We start from the raw sequence: 18,314 nt of genomic DNA, 5'->3' as shown, positions 1-18,314 counted from the left end.
TAGCATAATGCTCTCCAGTTCCCATCTATGCTGTGCAAATGGTAAGAATTCCTTCCTTTTTACAGCAGCATAGTATTCCATCATGTAGATGTACCACAGTTTTCTAATCCATTCATCTGCTGATGGGCACTTAGGCTGTTTCCAGATCTTAGCTATGGTGAATTGTGCTGCTATGAACATAGGGGTGCATAGATCCTTTCTGATTGGTGTTTCTGTTTTCTTGGGATATATTCCTAGCAGTGGGATCACTGGGTCAAATGGGAGTTCCATTTCTAACTTTTTGAGGAAACTCCATACTGTCTTCCATAGTGGCTGCACCAGTCTGCATTCCCACCAGCAGTGCACGAGTGTTCCTTTTTCTCCACATCCTCTCCAGCACTTGTCGTTTGTTGATTTGTTGATGATAGCCATTCTGACAGGTGTGAGATGGTACTCATTGTTGTTTGGATTTGCATTTCTTGGATGATTAGTGAATTTGAGCATGTTTTCATATGTCTCTTGGCTTTCTGAATGTCCTCTTTTGAAAGGTGTCTATTTAGGTCCTTTGCCCATTTTTTGATTGGATTGTTTATCTTCCTTTTGTTAAGTTGTGTGAGTTCCCTATAAATGTTGCAGATTAAACCCTTATCGGTGATTACATTGGCAAATATGTTCTCCCATGCAGTGGGCTTTCTTGTTGTTTCGTTGATGGTTTCTTTTGCTGTGCAGAAGCTTTTTATTTTGATGTAGTCCCATTTGTTTATTTTCTCTTTAGTTTCCAATGCCCTAGGAGATGTATCAGTGAAGAAATTGCTTCGGCATATGCCTGAGATTTTGTTGCCTTTGTATGCCTCTAGTATTTTTATGGTTTCCCATCTTACCTTTAAGTCCTTTATCCATTTTGAGTTTATTTTTGTGTATGGTGTAAGTTGGTGGTCTAGTTTCATTTTTTTTGCATGTATCTATCCAATTTTCCCAACACCATTTATTGAAGAGACTGTCTTGACTCCATTGTATGTTCTTGTCTCCTCTGTCAAATATTAATTGAGCATATTGGTTCGGGTCGATTTCTGGGCTCTCTATTCTATTCCATTGATCTATATGTCTGTTCTTGTGCCAGTACCAGGCAGTTTTGAGAACAGTGGCTTTGTAATACAGCTTGATATCTGGTATTGAGATCCCACCTACTTTGTTCTTCTTTCTTAGGATTGCTGCAGCTATTCGGGGTCTTTTTTTATTCCAGATGAATTTTTGGAGAGTTCGTTCTAGGTCTGTGAAATATGCCATTGGTATTTTAATGGGAAGTGCATTGAATTTATAGATTGCTTTGGGTAGTATGGACATTTTAATGATGTTGATTCTACCAATCCAAGAACAAGGTATGTTCTTCCATCTGTTTACGTCTTCCTCTATCTTTTTTCAATGTCCTGTAGTTTTTTCTCATTCCTTTAATCAGACATTTTTGACTACCTATACAATGTGCTGTTTTAGATCATGGGGACCTACCAAGGATAGTGTCCTGCTCTCATTAATGTGTATAGATGTCAACAAGTAAGTCCCAGTAGAAATAAGTACTCTGGAAAAAGACACCAGGCTGGTGACTTAGCAGGTATGCTTAAAGAGAGGTGGCTGGTCATGTGACAGCTGCACTGAGTTGGGAAGTGATGGGGGAGGACATGCTGGTGGACAGTGCCAGGTGGAGGAAACCCCACTTTTTCCAGAGCCAGGAAGGCCTTGACCGCGTGGAGAGCACGGTGCTCGTCTTACAAAGCAAATGCCTGCTGGTGGTCTCTTCATTTATTTAACACCCAACACATCCATAAACCGGGCATGACCCTGGGCATTAAATACTGTGACACTCATCCAGGGTTAAGGAGAAAAGTTGGGGGTCGGCCTGGATCAGAGAAGGGAGATGTAAAACTAAGAGAGACATAATGTTTCTCTCATCTCATGGAATTGCAGGCTAGTAAGGACAGTACAAGGCACAGCTAATCACAGAACAGGGCAGAGGTAAGGTCAGCTAATTATGAAGGGTGAGTCAGGGAAGCTTTTAATCCTGCGTTTGAAGCAGATGGAGGGTTTCTGTGGTTGTGGGGAGAGTTTTAAATCAAAGGGAAACACGTGCCTGGAGATAAAGGTGAGCAAAGTACGTGGGGCGGGAGGAGTCTCTATGGATCAGACAAGCATGTGGGAGGGTCCCTCCAACGTGATGGAGTGGAGGCAGAACCGCAGCCTGGCCTGTGACACTGGGCCAGCATCCTTCAAGGATGGAGCTGTCCCATCACCTGACTGTTCAGAGCCTGGGCGGAGACCACTTGCACTCATCAGCCTAGTAAGGACCAGGAGGCAAGAACTTCGCTGTGATTTGCTCCCCCAGAAGTTGATGTAAAACCTTCAGTGTGGATGCTGGGTATTCTGGACTGAATTGTTTCTCCCCCAAATCCTCTGTTGAGGTGTAGTTGCATTTGGATACAGGGTCTGTAGGGGTGACAGGGATACTGAGGTCCATGTACGGCCCTAATTCAGTCTGATTGGGTGTGCAATGAGAGAGGGGATTGGACCATATACACAGGCAGAGGACAGACCATGTGCAGACACGGTGGAAAGACAGCCATCTACACGCAAGGAGAGGCCTCAGAGAAACCTGATGGCAGACTTCCAGGCCTAGAACTGTGAGAAATTTGGTTTCTGGCATTAATTCACCCAGTCTGTGGCCCTTCGTCACATCAGCCCTAGCAAAGTAATGCACTGAGAAAAAAATGTCAATGGCCATCTTCTTTCTACCATCCATACTACACATGAACAGTTCAAAGTCTCAAAAAGTTAAGTAACTTGGCAAATGTCACATAAATTTTGCCATAAAAAGCATTTTTAACTAGAAAAACCATATATGCTCTTATCCTAAAGGGGCATTTTTGAGAGCTTTTGGTGCTATTTGTACTTATGGGGCGGGGGGGTAGCAGTGTCTTTAAACCAGGTCAGACATCTAAAAGCTGGGCCGTAGGCGCCCTGAAAAAGCAGGGAGCTCTCCTCAGCGGGCTTTCTGGTGCATATGCATATTGCTAGCTGGGATGGGATGAGTTATTAACAGGATGTTACAGGATGTTTGCCAAGTCATACATTGCCTCCTTTATGAGGACCCATAAAAGAATTTTCTAATTTCTAGCACCGAGGAAAATTTATACTCTCCTGAGCGATGCACTGGCTTGGTTTATCTCGTGGAGACAGTGCACCATGAGGCCTGTGCCCCCCTCTCCAGGGAGGCTGCCGGGGAGCGGAGCCCAGACCTGCCTGCCGAGCGGATGCAGAGATCAGCATAATATGCCATTTGCTTAGTCTCATTTCCTCTCCTCCTCTTTGTTTGCTTTGCTTACTTCCCTTCCACCCTTGCCTTCTCATGTGGCTCATGGTTTATGTTTCCTTGTAAGCCACCTTCGTCATCCTGGAATAACATTGGTTCTATAAATCAGTCATTCAAACATGGCCTCCTTCTCTGCCCCGTGCAGGACATACTCTGGCAGTCCCGTGCCAGTTACACTCCTGCACCCACGTTTCCTCTTCCCGGATCCCCGTTTGTGCCTGGGTGTGCGTAGCTTGTGGGTCCCCGGCCTGGGTGCAGTCATGTGGAGAAGCCAAGGTGGATGGAAGTGTGAAAACAGGGACCATCGGGAAGAAGCTTACAGGAGGCTGTCATACCTGCACAGGATCTTCATAGGAAGGGGGGGGGGGGAGGGAAGGAATTTTCTTGTTCTAAAATAAAAACGACAATTATATGGTATTTTAAAAAATAACAGTTTTCTAAACTATAACAACACTACAGGTTGTCTGTAATTATAATGTGCTGCTTTACTGAAATTACCCTAGATCAAAAAGAATAATCCTGAGTTTATTACCTTGTACTGTGTGTACCATTACTAAATATAGAACCTCCTGTTGGTCTTCTCCAAACATGCAGCCATTGGCACTGGGAAAGAGAGCGGTTCACTGGCATGGTGTCAGTGCAGCTTGCTGAGTTATTCTTTCTGGGTACATCCTGTTTCAGGCATGTCATTGTAATGCACCTGCCTATTTCTCAGAGATGCGGAGAAATAGAGCATCCTGGTGTGCTTGGCTCTGAAGGACTAAGTGAGCAGCTGTAACTCCATGGGCCTCTGCCTCAGACATCCTCCTCCACCCCCCTCCACCCTCCTCTGCCCTCCTCCACCCCCAACCCCAGCTATGACTTTATGGAGGAAGGAGCGGGGTCAGGCCTCTCCCACCTTCATTCAGCAGCACAGGGTCCTGGGGCTCAGTGCCGGGCAAACATGGGCGGGACGTTTATGTGCCTGTGAGTGGGGAGGGTGGTGCGTACTGTATCCCCTCCTCCACCCAAAGTCATGCATGGAAACCATAACCCCCAATGGGACTGTTTTGGGCCTTTGAAGGGACAAAATTCCGTTTGACCCAGTGATTCCACTTCTAGGAATATATCCTAAAACTCCCGAAACACCAATCAGAAAGAATGTATGCACCCCTATGTTCATAGCAGAGTCATTTACAATAGCTAAGATTTGGAAACAGCCCAAGTGCCCATCAGTGGGTGAGTGGATAATAAAGGTGTGGGACATTTACACCATGAAATACTATGCAGCAGTAAAAAACAAGGATCTCTTACCCTTTGGGACAGCATGGAAAGACCTGGAGAGCATTATGCTAATCAAAATAAGGCAGTCAAAGAAAGACAAGCATCACATGATCTCACTTATTTGTGGGATCTAATGAACAAAATGAATTGACCAACAAAATAAGACCCGAAGGATAAAGGTATGGACCAGGCTGACATACCTCGATGTGGGACTGGGCGGACGAGAAAGCGTCAGTGGTGTGATGTACTGTGATACTTAGAATGGGGCTATGGAATTTAGATACATGTGTATTTGTTTTAAGTACTATTTCATTCATCTTTCTTATTGAGTTTCCACTTCAAACCTTAAGTAGTTATGAAGCAATATTAATTAAAAGATTATTTTGTCAGAAAAACATCAAAGCTGAATTCTGTCAGTAATCTCTTATGTCTTCATTACACATGGAATTCCAAGAAACATAATTATGCTTTAAGAGATATGTTTGATCAATTCAGCCCATTTTTAGTGTTAGCAAATGTTATATATAGATTTTTAAAAAGTGGCCTTAGCCATCTGGAAACATATACTCTTATAGAAGATAAACATATAAAAGAGTATCCTTAATAACATCCAGACTTTTTAAAACAGATGATATGTGTTCACAGTGATTTCCAGTTGACATATATTTTATTTGAGTTGTATTAATTTGAGAAGATTAGTCCCCCTAGATTAGAGCACAGTGGAGTTTCTAGATTGGCTGTGAATAAACAGCACAGAAAAGCTTTGGGCAGATGCTAGGTTTGCAGAAAGTAATCTAAATGGACCACATTCAAGGACTCTGGATTCACTCGCATGAGCCAGGTTGGCTGGCAGCGCTGCCTTGTCGATTGTCTCATCTCACCCTTCCTCTCATTGTGCCTCATACCTTACCTTCTCCCCGTGTGATATTTATATGGTCTACTTGTCACAATTGTTTCTAAACCAAGTCATCAATTACATACCCATTTTGGTTGGTTGACATATGGGACACTTAATTTTTCATCCCTCCTTAGTGTTCATAAAATGGTGTCTTATTCATACACTGTGGCCAATGGAATAGGTTATGGTGTTACACCTTCCTACTATTTCACAAGGTATAAAACTTCACAAAGTTACATACAGGACTTAACAGTACCCAACATCCTGACTTGTGTTTGAAATCGAGGCCAGAGTCTCACTGGTTTCCTTAGTGAAATATTCATTTCTCCATGTCCGGGGGGAAAATACATTTTCTCCTGAATGCTGAGCTTGTGCTATTGAATTTATTAATTCCTGAGAAGTCGGAGAGTTCATCATAGCAGGCCCACCGCGGGCTGAGCCAGGTTAACTTAATTGTGGCTATCTCTTCCCTGTTAACAACACTCAGAAAATAATTTAATACGGTCTGGGGCTCTTTACCCACTCTGGGAGCTCCAGATATGTCCCCAGGAGCTGCAGACGGAAGCCGTACATGATTAGGCAGGAGCTGACCCATGGCGGCAGCAGGTGTGAGCTGCCACGGGGCCATGGGACCACAGAACCCCAACGGAAGTCCAGTGGGTTTGTAAACTGGCCTCCTGTCCCCTCTGAGTTCATAAAAGGACTGTGCCCTCCTTGCAGGCCTAACCCTCCTCTGTGATCACAGACGATGAACCCATACAACTTATTAGGCAGAAAAGACCTCAAACACCTGAAAACACTGTGCAGCTCTGAAACCTGGACTCGACCTTCCCTGCCCATTAGCTGATGACATTGGTTGTTTATTTTACTGGGCTCATTAGTGGGACTTGGAGCCATCTGGGGTCCCCTACTCCCTTCCAGGCTGCCTGATGGGGCCATAGTTCCAATGTGTGTGTAACAGCCACTTGTGTGACCAGAAAACCCTTTCTGATTCATCCCTAAGGTTAACGATGTGTGATGCCTTTCCCTTTATAACCACGTGTCTACTCAAGAGGCGGGCGTTAGTGTCATTGTATAAATAACACAAATAGCTTATATTGACACATGCTGCATGTCAGCTTTGGGATTCTTAACCTTGGAACCAGGAACAAGGTGGCAAGGAGACTTGTCCTTCCTGCTTGGCTGCATGAGGCGGGGTGGGTCCTTCCACACTCAGGCTCCTTCCCCGTCTACCTGTGTCCCAAGTGGTCCCCAAGTCCCTGCACGTCTAACACCGTTTCTATAAGGCAGCTTAGGATTTTTACAACTATCATACATGTTGTGTGGTGATTTTTTTTTTAGATCTGTAGGCTGTTTCTGTACTATCTAAACCTTTGCTTACGTATCTTTTTATTCAACCTCCTTTCAGAAAACAGCCAGTGCCCTATATCTCTTCTCATTGCTCCATTTGCTTCTCTTAATGTTACAGGTAAAGCAACATTGAAGGAGCCATAGCATCCTCTTCATTTCTCCCCACTGCTGTTGCAGACAGTTGTCTCAGAGGTCAAGTTAACTTCTAAATTCGTTTGGCAAACATTGCATCTATGGGCCATTTAAAAGAAGCACCAATATCTACCTGCGGAACAGAATTGGGTCACCAGGTACATTAGTGCATCGCAGGCGATTTTTCTTTCCCGTGCTGGGGAAGGAGCACAGAGCGAGCAGCATGGGAAACGCAGAACCACTGTGATGAGTGTGTGTCCCAGCAGGGGAAGCGCGCCCCTCCGCCTGCTTAGTCTGTGAAGCATGAGCTTTAAAGGCTCCGTAAATCACGGCAGGTTCTGCAGATGCCCCTCGATCCCCAGCATCATCCGGAAGTTATGGGCTCTACAGCACAGCACTCTCAGGTGGAAGCAGCTCCGGGCTCACAGGGCACCACTGTGTTGGAGGCCTGCATGCCCTCCCTGCCCCAGAACTGGGAGGAGAATAGGGGGCTCACTGCAGACCCCAGGCTGCTCCAAGTCCCACTAATGAGCCCAGTAAAATAAGCAACCCCAATGTCATCAGCTAATGGGCAAGTGGGGGGTCGAGTCCAGGTTTTGGAGCAGTTTAACAACAGATCCAATTTAGGAAGGAAGGACCTAAACTCCTCTGAAAAACCAAGCCATGGCTCTAGCTGGTTTGGCTGAGTGGATAGAGCTTCAGCCTGCAGACTGAAGGGTCCTGGGTTCAGTTCTGGTCAAGGGCACATGCCCGGGTTGCAGGCTCGATCCCCAGTACAGGGTGTGCAGGAGGCAGCAGATCCATGATTTTCTCATCATTGATGTTTCTCTCTTTCTCCTTCTCCCTTCCTCTCTGAAATCAATAAAAATATATGGCACTGCCCTCTTAGTCCAAATTTTGGCTGGAAGGTGTAAAAGGGGAAAATATATGTACAGGATTATACGTATAGATATGTAGATATGTAAATTGCCAGTCACCAAATGATAATAGCATTTCAAGTAATAAACAGGAAAACAGAAGCAAAACTAATAACTATTTCAAAATGAGGACTGAAATAAGACTTTAGAGGAAAGGATTCATTTATTCTCATATTCCCAGTGACCAGAGTGGCTCATGGCACACAGTAAGGGCTTACGTAACACGTGAATTAATGAATGATGGAGGGAACAAATTACTGTGACCTGAGCCAAAGAGTTACCTTACTTAAAATCTTAGTAAGTTCTGTGCCTTAAAACCAAAGAGAAACCCCTGCTTATGATGCTTTTTAAAAATGGGCACTGTTGCCTGGCTGGTGTGGCTCTGCCAGGTGCAATGTGCTATGCCAGGAGCAATGGAGTTTAACAGAGGAGGGTTGGATGTGTCCCTGATAGGAGCCTAAATAGGGACCCCATTTCCACAGGGACACTGTCCACTTTCTACTCCAATGCCCTGTGGTAATGTCACTGAGGAGCCCTTGGAATTGCCTAACGTTCTCTCTTCAAAGCTGGACTCTGGCAATAATGAAAGGACGAGTGTGTTTCTTTGTGGCTATTTTTGCTTTGGCAGCTCAAAGTGTAGGGTTGAAAAGCCTCTGATTTCTGGGCCTGTGTTTTCACAAAAAATCCATGGTGCCTATATTCCCTGAACATTTGGAGATCATGTGCTTTACTGAGCAGGGATAGAAATAGCTTCACCTGCAGTTCACTCTGGGCATTTCCCCCCTTATTTTTCTCCCTGAATACTTTTAAGCAACCTTGACTTTTAATTCTTACAACACAGAAGAACTTATGCACTTGAAATGGAAGTGATTAACCACACAAATGGTCAATAAACGCCCCACAGTTGTCCCTGGGCAGGGACTCGGTCAGCCCACTTTCCCTCCGTTTTCCTCATTCAGGAAGATTGACGTTCTGTGAACGCCTAGTCAGTAGTTGCCAACATTTCTGAAAGCCCGTTATAATTTACCTTCTCACAGAGAGCTATTTAAAAGGAGAGGATGAGGTTAATGGAGTTTGAGTAATTAAGACGAGAATTTCTTACTGAAAATAATTGACTTACACTAGGAGAGAATCTGCTGATCAAAGAAGGTTGGGTATTCCAATTTCCAACTATAAATTTTTATTGAAAATTAACAGAATGGCGCTTGGTCAGTTATCACAGTCATACCTGACAGGGAATCATGCACATGGACCCACTCTCGGGCACTAAGCCAGCAGTTATGAGTCTGAAATGCTGAGGGTTGATGGCTCATCCCAGGCCAAAATGGCTATAAAGTTCATCTGGAGAGAACTGTAGCACAGACAAGGGATTTCCCTTTAAAAAGGTGAGGTGAGAAGATCTGCCCTATCAGACATTAAAATGTATTATAAATATACCATAACCAAGCATTCCAGTATCTGTGTCACTATATAGCTCAGTATATAGAAAGTTGGCAAAAAATATCTGTAAAAACGACAAACGGATAAAATGCAGCCTTCAAATCAAGCCATAGAAAGATTGAGTTAGTACAGTAATGTGGGGTGATGGGCAAATCATTTGGAAAGAAACAAAATTAAATCCTCATCCCACAGTATTCCAAGATGAATATCATATGGGTTAAACAAGGAAACCATAAGAGAAATAGATGACTTTATCTAAAGAGCAAAAGGGTGATTCCCATGGAGAAGGTAGGAACAATGGCATCCCAGGCATTGGTCACGAGGAAAATGGGAACACATGGCTCCCGTGGGGATGGCAGGAAGATAGTCTCATGTCCCTAGACTGCGGCTATGGAAGTTGTGAGAAAAACTGGACAAAAGCCCATCCCAGAAAGTCCTCACTGGAAGGCCAGGCGTTGATTCCAGGTGACAAGAAGCAACAACGTCGGGGGAAGTCTGCCCGGGGGACCACAGTTGCCATGCAGTGTGCCGAGGAATGGACTGGACGGAGGAAATGAACATTTTTTGGACAGGAAAGCTACTCTGGGAATGTTTGCATTAATGATGATGAAACTGAGGCTAGGGAGTGAGAATGAAGTTAAGAGCCGTTGCCCATGTAGAACCAAAACCATGTCCAAGGCCTGGCCATGGCAGATGAGACAGAGTTCTCCCACATGTGAGCATCTGGGAAGATATCAGAAGAAACTGTTCAGACAAGGCTCCGTTCAGTGTAGATCTGCCAAGTGATGAGTGTGCTGGTGTACCCAGAAGTGGCATCACTGTGGGGTGCAGACTGGAGAGAGATCGTACTTCTGGGGGTCATCAGCAAACAGGCAAAATGGGGTCATGATAGACAGGACAGTGGACAGGTCTGAGCAAAAAGGGGAGGGCCGGGGCAGGACCTAGATGGGTGAGTCCATGAAAGCAAAGCGGTGGGAGGGGCAGCAGTCTCGGAGGATCAAGGACAGGGCCTGTGTGTTCAGGCCTGCGTCCCTCACGGAAAAGTGTGCCTGACCCATAGACTGTTTTGAGAAATGTCGGATGAGTGGATGAAAGAGGGGAATTGGGAACAGCGTGGGATACTGCCCAGGAGGAGAGAGTGAGCTCTGGGGAGGGAAGCGGGTTTTGCGCTCAGGGATCAGCATGGGTCTTTGAGAGCAAATCCCGAAGAAATGAGAAGAAGCAGAAACCAGAGGGCTTGGTAAGCCATCCTTTCATTTCCACAATGAGTATTCTATCTTTTCAACCCAGAATTGTTTGTCTGTAACATCCAGGATCTGGCATACCCATGATTTCTTTCAGAAGACTATTACCCTTGCAGCTTTATGCTTTACTGAAAAAACAAAACAAACAACCCCTTTTAATTAACTAAACACAAGAACCACAATATCAGTTTAGCCGCATGCAATTCAAAATTCTAATTTAGTCCTTGGATGAAGTGGCTTCCTCCCAAACACTTAAACATTGATTTCACAAAGAACAATCCACAGTCACTGTGAGTGATATGGAGCCTATTATTTCCAGTGAGTTTCCCAAGCATTAAATGGAGGCCTGTGTGTGTGTGTGTGTGTGTGTGTGTGTGTGTGTGTGTGTATGGTGGTGTCTGTGTAAGCCCCAGCTTCCACATGCCCAATGACTGGTGAATTTCTGACATCGCTGCATCTGATTTCTTTGAATAGAAGGGAAATTCATGTGGGAAATGCCAAGATGTTGGGGAAGAAAACTGCCTGTAGTTTAAGAGATTTTACGTGGGCCACTCAAGGAGTGTGCTATTTACTTATAGATTTTGGTCAGCACATCACTGCATTAAAGCGTAACCTTTAGGTTCATCCCTGAAAAGTTAGAAAACAAAGCATTAGCACAAACATCAATTTACTCTGTAGGTACCGGCGTTGAGTTTACTTCATGTTCTAAAATGAATGGTTCTGCGGTTCTTATTTTAAAGCATATTTTATTATAAGGCCATGGGATGGATTTTGTTAGAGTGGAAGCTTTGTCAGTATAAAAGAGATGAAAAATACATGTAAATCTCATTAACATGAACTCACAGTGAAAGGATGTCTTTGGTAGGTGACATTCTGCCATTATGCAACTTTGAAAGTACAAGAACCTGCAGCACAGGAGAAAAAAAGCTCTGCAGTCAGACCTGTGCTCAGCGCCCCGTCTCTTACTGCTGTGTGTCCACAGAGGAGCTGTACAACCTCTCTGATTTGCTCATCTATATAAAAAGCCAACATAGCAGAGACACAGACACAGACAGTCCTGTCTGATGTGGGCCTTTGGGAAGATCAAACTTAGGAAGAGGTTGAGTTGATGGGGAAGAGCTGGCAAATTCAGTCTATATTTGTTGAGTTATAGAGGTGCTGATGTAGCCAAGCAGAGATGGCATTTTGGAGTAGAGACTCTGGAAAATGTAAGAGTTGAGGCAACAACACAGAATGTTTTCAGCACATACCACAATACACGCAGGTACCATGCTGAGCACTTCATTTCCATTACAATTACCATCCAGGGAAAGGATGATTATCACCCTAGTTTTCCTTAGGAGAAAGCCTACCTTCCAGGAGATGGAATGCCCTTGGAGAAAGGTCATGGAAATAAGTGGAGTCAGCTTGCACCCCGAAGCTGTCTGAGGCTAGGCTCTCACCAGGCTGTGTCCCCGCTTCCCGAATGTGAGGAAGGGCTACGTTGGGCGGGTGATTCTTCATGGAAGGCAGGCCTCCTGCCCTGATGAGCTAAGTCGCTCACTCCCTTCGGTTTGGTCTGATTTTAACTTGACTGACTGTGTCACCAGCTGGAAGGGGGTTCCGTGAGGAGAAGCCAGCATTTTCTAGAGACACAGAAGCCGGAGGTGTGCCAGCACCTGCCACCTCTCTGGACACTGAGCTGAAGGAACTCAAGGCAAACTGGAGGTGGCCTAATGTTCACAATGGGGACTCTGGGATCTTTCCTCTGTCCTCCCGCGCACCCTTCCCTCTTACTGAATGAGCAAAAGGCAGATCCTCGGCTGCACACATCAACAACCCGGTTAGGGTGTTGTGAAAATTTTAGGAACAACAGTGAACATTTTTTAAAAATAATTTTAGTGATTTCAGAGACAGGAAGGGAGAGGGAGAGAGAGATACAAACATCAAGAATGAGAGAGAATCATCGATAGGCTGCCTCCTGCACCCCCATACTGGGGATTGAGCCCACAACCCGGGCATGTGCCCTGACTGGCAATTGAACCGTGACCTCCTTGTTCATAGGTCGACACTCAACACTGAGCCATGCTGGCTGGGCAAACCACAGTAGTCTTAATCTCTTCCTTTAAGAGGCTGTTTTCTCTAACCCCATAATGACAGGCCTCTAAGAAGTCATTGGGCAGGATTTTGAGAATAGAGTGTCTTGATAGAACTTACTTTTTCTCTTATGTTAGGCAAACTCTCTCATCGCTGGCCTCATCTCTAGGCTCCCAGCAACTGAGCCAACCTGCTCCCAGGGGAGAAATATTACATTCGGGGGGAGAAAACCTATCTGGATCCTGACCAATGGCTTGTGCATATACTGGCAATATTAGGATATTTCCATGGACATGCTTTCATGAGCTTTTCTCTCCTTTGTCCAAGTCGGCTTTTTGGATTAAGCACTCACTGACACTGTTACAACATAACTTGTGCTGCCTGCGTACACTCGGCTGCCAAAATGGGCCACTCCCTGGGAGCTCTAAGCTGGACCCTTTGTCAGCTTTGGATATCAGCACTTGGCTATTCCTGCTCCTGTGACAGCATGACAGTTTATTCGGAGATGATAAATTGAGTGGGTCCATTCGTATTTCACACAGAGTCCCTAAATGTTGGCAATTCATTTTTTAATAGAGGGTGGCTTGGCGAGAATGCATTTAAGTGTTTTTAAGGATGTCTGGTACTTTAGATTCCCTCAGAGGCCTTTCTGAACTGAACACCACTCTTTACCAGGTAAACTCCTTGGGGAGTTTTGTTGTTAATTTTACTCATAGCTTAAAACAAGTGGGCTTCGTATAGACCCTACTAGCCATTTCCAGTGACAGCCCTTTCTCCTTTTTCCTCAAGGTTAAATATGTGTAGATAGATAGATAGATAAACAGACAGAGAGCTGATAGGTCACTTGATGTTTCTTTTATTTCATATTTAACCCATTGGAATGAATAACTATTCAAAGTGTGTATACATTTTTGGGACACCCTATTATAATTTGTTGGGGATGGTCATGCAGGGGTGAATACTGGGAAGAGGTGTATTTGAAGAAGAATATGATGTTTATCATTGATCTGAACCAGATAAAAATATCCACAGAATCTTGTTCCTTCTACATCCTGAAAGGCTATTTATTCCCAAAATGACCACCTGACACATACCTTTCCCCCTCCAGGAGCAGCGGCTTCCCAGTCTAGAGGGGGAATCGTGCAGGACCTGGAAAGATGGGACCCACGGCGTCTTTGTGCCTGTTCCTGCTGTCCACGTTGCTGGCACCTCACAGGGAAGAAGAGAAAAGAAGGCTTGGTCAAGTGCCAGGTAAGGGAAAGATTTCACAGCCGTAAGATGAGAAATGTGGACAGAATTGAAAAACGCTCTCTTTACTGTTTAGAAAAGTATCTTAGTTTGAGGTTGGTCTTTGTAGTGGTTCCTGTATTTATCCTCTAGTTCGTGCTCATCTCAGTCTGTATTTACGGGGTCACACACTTTATACCTTGAGGAAGGCAGGAAAATGGCTCCCCAAAGATGTCCGTGTCCTATGCCAGAGGCAGTGGATGTGTTCTGCCCTGTGGCAAAACATACTCTGCAGATGTATTTAAATTAAGGACCTTGGCCTGGCAGGTTCAGTGCAGTGGATAGAGTGTCAGCTTACAGACTGAAGGGTCCCGGGTTTGATTCCGATCAAGGGCACGTACCTTGGTTGCAGGCTCCATCCAGAGGCAACCAATCGATGCGTCTCTCTCACTTCAATGTTTCTCTCTCTCTGTCTCTCCCCTCCCTTCCACTCTATCTAAAAATTAATGGAAAAATATCCTCGGTGAGAATTAACAAAAAAATAAATTAAGGACCTTGATGTGGGGGACTACCTGGATTACCATTTGGGCCCAATATAATCACAGGGTCCTTAAAATCACAGACCCCTTCCTGCCGAGGTCAGAGGGAGACGGGACTGTGGAAATGGTCAGAGACGTGCAAGGTGGCTGACTTTGATGACGGAGGTTCAGGGCCATGAGGCAAGGAATTTCCAAAAGGCAGGTTGTCTTCTGGAGGCTCTAGATGGGAAGCAGCCCTGTGCCATTTTGACTTTAACCCAGTGAGATCTGCGCAGACACACACTTCAGGATACAATGTTATATAGAAAAGCGTGCTAGTGTCAGCCATAACTGTGCTGTAATGTTCTACATGGGCAATAGGAAGCCAGTACACTGAGGTGTGGCCAGCTCTGAGGGTTCTGGCTATTCTACCCCAAGGTACGGTCCTTTAGGTTATCTATTCGGTCATTCTCCCTTTATCAGAGATGAGGTCCGTCAGATTCCAAGCCCTTGGGTGTTTGTTTCTCGTTTTGTTTTGTTCTGTTCTCCTGTTCCATCATGCCATGCCAGGCTCGATCCCTAAGATTCAGCATGAATGTGTGCCTCTAAATCATGCATCGTCCTCTGGATGTGTGTTCAGATAGTGAGGGGAGGTCGTGTCAGCGCTCAGAGCAGGAGTTGTTAAAGTGCTGTCTTCTGGAATTCTGGCTCTGCCCATTCCTATCTGCATGTCATTTAGCTGGTCACTCAGCACCTCTCAACTTCAGTGTCCTCATCTGTAAGGTGAGAATAATGCTAGCCATGGTGTAATAGGATGTTTCTGTAAGGGTGGTTCTTGGATGGGATTGACATTTAAATGGGTGGGTCTTGAGTAAAACAGGTTGTTCTTCCTAAGGTGGTAGGCCTCGTCTAATCAGTTAAAGGCCCAAATAGAACAAAGACTGATCTGCCCTTCAAACTTGACCTGCAAGATCAGTTCCACACTGGGTCTCCAGCCTCCCAGCCTGTCCTGCAGACTTGGGACTTACTAGCCTCCATAACCACATGAGTCAGTTCCTTGAAATCTCTCTCTCTCTCTCTCTTTACACACACACACACACACACACACACACACACACACACACACATGCTAGTTGTCATGTTTCTCAGGAAAAGCCTGACTAATACAGGAGGGAACTTCCTTAAGGCTAATAAAAACTGTATATTAAAGGCTGACAGCTAATAACATCACACTTAATGGTGAGAGAATGAAGATTTTTCCAATAACTGGAAACAAGCCAACTGTGTCCTCACTCACCAGTCTTACTCAACGTCATAGTAGAATTTTCAGATAGTCCAATAAGATAAGAAAAATAAATAGAAGTTACACAGATTCAGAAGCAAGGAATAAAACTTTCTCTATTTGCAGATGACATTACTAGTATTGTCTGTGTAAAAAAATAAACTAACAACATTTGGAAAAACATTGGTTCTAAAATTTATATGGGAAGGCAAAGAACCTGGAATAGGCAGAACAATATCGAAGATAAACAACACAGGTGGACGATTCAGGCTACCCAGCTTCATAAATTATCTGCTACAGTTGTAATGACAGTATGCTATTGGTGAAAGAATAGACACATAGATAAATTAAACAAAAGGAGAGGCTAGAAATAGACCATATAAATAGAGACTTCATTTTTGACATAGACACAAGGCAATTTAACTGAGAAAGGATATGCTTTTCAGAAAATGCTGCTGGGACAATTAGATGTCTATATGCAAAAAAAAGAACTCATACCCAGACCACATACCTTATACACAAGTTAACTCAAAATAGATCATAGATTTAAATATAAAATGCAAAATTATAAAACTTCAAAAGTAAAACATAGGGGGAAAATCTTCATAACCTTGGGTTTAGTGATACATTTTAGATACAACACCCAAATCATGATTCATAGAAGAAACAAGTGATCATTTGGACTTTATTAAAATTAAAAGCATTTGCTCCATGAAAAAGACTATTAAAAAATGAAAGACTGTGAAAAATATTTACAAATCACATACCTGATAATGAACTTGTTTTCAAAATGTAAACAGAACTCTTAAAACTCTAAAATAAGAAAACACCCAGTCCAGTTTTTAAAACAGGCAAAAGATGTGAACAAGACAGCTCACCAGAAAAGATAGACAGATGCAGCCCTGGCCAGTGTGGCTCAGTGGTTGAGCGTTGTCCATGCACCAGGAGGTGGCTGGTTCTGTTAAGGCCAGGGCACATGCTGGCTCCATCCCTGGTGTGAGGCATACAGGAGGCAGCCCAGAGATGTTTTGCTCTCACATCCATGTTTCTGTCTCTCTCCCTTTCCCTTCCTCTCTCTCTAAAAATCAATAAACTGTTCTTTCAAAAAAGAAAAGAAAAAAATGAAAGACAGATGCAAATCAGAATATTAAAAGATACTTAACACCAGGAGTGAACCCGAATGCAGACTATGGACTTGGAGTGTGTCTTAGTCAGTGGGGGCTGCCGTACCAAAACCCCATGGACTGGGTGGTGTAAGCAGGAGGCTTGTCTCTCACAGCTCTGTCCTCTGGTATGCCCATGACTGAGATGCAGGCAGAGGAGGTGTGTGGGAGCGCCTCCTCCTTATCGCAGATGGCATCTTCCTGCCGTGGGCTCACGTGGAGGAGAGGTGGGGAGCTGTCTCTCCCTCTTGTGAGGAAGATACAGTCCTCATCCCTTTCTGGGGTTCCACCCTCACAACTTCATCTCCTAATACTGTCAGATGGGGAGCCTGGTGGCGGGGCTGTGAGCATCCGGCCCATGTCAGTGTGACGATGACATGTCACTGTGAGTTCCTCAGTTACAGCAGGGGCACCTGGTAGTGGGCGTGACCGTGCACATGGCTGTCAGGTGTGTGTGGTACTCTGTGCTTGCCACTCAGTTGTGCTCTGAACCTAAAGCTGTTCTTTGAAATGTCTATTTAAAAGAAACACATGTGTAATATCTTTTGTCTTTAGAGAAATGCAATTTAAAACAATGATATAGCACTCCACACCTTTTAGAATGGCTAAAGTCCAAAACGCTGACAATTGTCAGCAATCTTGCAGAGCAAGAGGAACTTTCAGTCATTACTGGTGGGAATGTAAATGGAAGATGGTTTGACGTTTTCTCACAGAGCTAAAATCATCTTACCGTACAAGCCAACAATCCCACTCCTACATATTCACCCCAATGATTTGAAAATTTGTGTCCACACAAAAATCTGCATACAGTATATAGCAGCTTTATTCATAAGCATTCAAAACTGGGGGTGGGGGAGAGAACAAGACCTTTCAATAGGAGAATGAACAAGCAAACTGTAGTTTATCCGTACAATGGAATAAACCAACAAGGCAGCAAAAAAGTGGATGAATGTGCACTGTAAAGTGAAGAATTCACTCTGGAAAGCTGCATACTGTATAGTTCAATTTATATGAGTTTTGGAGAGAAAAACATAGATAAAGTAAACACACGGGGTTGGCTGAGTTATGAAGAGAGCGAGGGTGCCGTAGGTTAAACAGAATATATTTTTAGGGCAGTTCAGTTATTCTGGATGAGGCTATATAGGTGATTATATGACCTTATTCCTTTATCAGAAATCAATAGAACTTTACAGCTGGGAGTCACATTTGAAGAAAAAAATATTTAGATCAGAGGACTCCAAGATGGAATGTAAATGGTGATTTTAAAAAAATCTAACTCTATTAAAATGTATAGAACAACCTCAGTGAAGAGGGGAAAAAGGAGGGGCTGACTTATATCACTTTGCAAACAAGTGGAAACTATCAGCTCAAATAAAAAAATGTGCCTAAGTGGGTAAAACTGTCCCCGTGCGGTAGTGGAACAGTTCTGAAACAGCTTGCGTGTAAACTGGAACTGAGTGACTA

The sequence above is a fragment of the Myotis lucifugus genome, unplaced genomic scaffold, assembly GCF_000147115.1.
Source record: "Myotis lucifugus unplaced genomic scaffold, Myoluc2.0 scaffold_315, whole genome shotgun sequence".
Lineage (NCBI taxonomy): Eukaryota > Metazoa > Chordata > Mammalia > Chiroptera > Vespertilionidae > Myotis > Myotis lucifugus.
This window is presented reverse-complemented; position numbering follows the sequence as displayed.